Genomic DNA, 2,427 nt, shown 5'->3' with positions numbered 1-2,427 from the left:
TAAAAATACAGCTTTACCTCCACAGTCCACATTTCTTTTTGTTTTCCTCACCTTAGTTAAAAATACAATATTTTTTTTAATTTTGCCATGCAACAAAAGAAATTAACACTAGAGGCATAGAAGACTAGGAATGAGAAACGACATTAAATATCCAGTAATTTAAGCCTATTTGTATTTTAATATAGGGCATGAAATCTTTAGCCCTTTTGAAGTAAATTTTCATTTGGGGGATATACAATTCAATTCTCAGAAGTACTAGTTCCATTCATCTCCAGGCTGGCTTGCTGTGTGAGTAAGTTACACAAGGCACAGTAGCTGGACTTTCTATTCTGCTGCAACACTGATGGACTGATTTGCAAACTGATCAAACAAGATGATGGCAGCAGAGGGGGAGACTTTGGATTGCCTATTTAAAATCTCGGGAATAATAAAGGTTCATTTTAAGTGCACTTTTACATGCTTATTTATACAACACACTTTCTTTTTTTTTCTTATTTTTTTAACAACTTTATGCCCAGAAGTGGAATAGCTGGGTCTTCAGGTAGTATTATGTCCAATTTTCTGAGGTATCGCCAGACTGATTTCCAGAGTGGTTGTATTAGTTTGCAACCCCACCAACAGTGGAGAAGGGTTCCTACAACACACTTTCTAATTTTGTTGTAATAGGCTTGACTATCCTATCATTAGCCAGATGCACTTTCCCTAGTAAACTTAACAACAACAACAAAAATCCCTGTCCTTTCGTATATTAGGAGGGTTGGATACTGAGACAGTTCACTGCAAGATACAAGAAGACAACATACTGTGGCCTGAGTCGTTCTAATTTGTTGTGCTGTAATGAAAGTTCTGAGGGCTGTGGTTCAAACATTCCAAGTTCTCCTTTCCATCTTTACAGATTCTCAAAGTTTTGTACAGAAAGCTCTTTGGAGGCTAGAAGAGCAGTACATGTACCACGCCGTTTCCTTAACTTCAAGTTTCAAAAGCCTAATCCGTGTTCCTTGAGCTGCAAGGGGTAGCTTACACATAGCTTTGCAAAATAATGTCAGTGCCATTTTCAGATATCCAGGTCTGTGGAGACTCCTATTCTCCATTACAATAATGGACAAATTGAGATAATTAGGGTATTGAGCATACATATATGATATGTCAAATCACACTCCAAGTTAGGTGACAGATATGCAGGTGCATTCAGGCAGGCAGTTTCTATGTTTTCACTAGCGAGCAAACTGCTGTAGACCCTTCTGATAGCATCAGAGTCCACAGTCTTCATCAGGACCCACTTTGCACACCGTTGTCTCCCTGTGAGCTATCAGCCATCCCTGAAGAAGATGCTTCTGAGTCTTCTTCCATAGCAGCAGCAGAACATGCAGCTTTTTTCCTTTCCATCTCTATCCTTGTCTTCATCCTTTTCTTGAGGAGCTTTCTAGTCCTCCTTCGTATGTTGTTTGACTTCCCTAAAACTCTGAACCGGTGCCTCAGCACTAGAAAACTTTTCTGCCAATTACACAAATTAAAGGGGGATAATCCTCACTCTCCCTGCATAGTTCATAAATTTCATACACTATCTCTTGAGTTAGGTAATTCACATCTTCAAAATCTTTTCCTTCCTTCTTGTTCATCTTTATCTCCGGGTGGTTAGATGCACCCTTTGACTTCTCAAGGCAAGCTGAGCTTGCTCCTTTCTTGGAGGGATGGGGATCACAGAGTTTTGCATTAATCTTATAATGCTCAAGGGCTTTCAGAGATGCTGCACTGTTATCCATAAGATGAAAAGTTGGACAGGAAGCACAGAACCCATTTGTGCAGGCCTCGTTCCCACAGCCCCTCATGAACTGATGGTAGTATTCTATTAGATGCTTTGTAGCTGCTTGCTTCATTGGGCTAGCTTCAACATCCTCAGACTAGGATTTTCCTGGTGATCTTTAACAAGCTGTGACCATTCGGTGACATCAGAGTGATAACAGCTTTGAGTCACTGATTAAAAACTGGTTGTCACACCAGTCTAACTGCTGACTTAAGCTGAACATAGGCTTAATAATTCATATTTCTGCAGACTTTTGAGGAGCTGGTGAACTCTAAAATCAGTCTCTTACAAGAATTTTAACCTTGAGCAACTTCTTTGACTAGAAAGCATAATTCATCAGTGCTAAATCATCTCCACTTTCTTTATTGTATTCTTAACTTATAAACATGTCTTAGAATTAATTAACCTGCAAATTATTTGATGTTGTTGTGTCTTGGGGTTGACCTGTTGTTTTGAGACAAGGTTATGCATCACACTTCTTTGACCATGCTCCTCTGCCTCATACTTTGTCTCAAACTCACGATCTTCTTTCTGCTTCCCATGTGCTGGAAATACAGGTATGAACTTTTGTGTGTAATTTTAAAACACGCTACTGCCCTTCTCCGGGCTGTGGCCCTCACTCC

At 39.7% G+C, this 2,427-nt stretch overlaps 1 pseudogene across 1 annotated transcript; it reads right to left on the bottom strand.

Moving 5' to 3' along the window:
- Positions 1-899: 899 nt before the first annotated feature.
- LOC308421099 (ubiquitin-protein ligase E3A-like) lies at positions 900-1,961 on the bottom strand (annotated as a pseudogene). Its single transcript has one exon. The product of its transcript is annotated as a ubiquitin-protein ligase E3A-like (transcript).
- Positions 1,962-2,427: the final 466 nt, after the last annotated feature.

Source organism: Micromys minutus, assembly GCF_963924665.1.
Source record: "Micromys minutus genome assembly, chromosome: 5".
Lineage (NCBI taxonomy): Eukaryota > Metazoa > Chordata > Mammalia > Rodentia > Muridae > Micromys > Micromys minutus.
The sequence above is the reverse complement of the archived record's forward strand: the minus strand, read 5'-3'. Positions and strand labels throughout refer to the sequence as shown.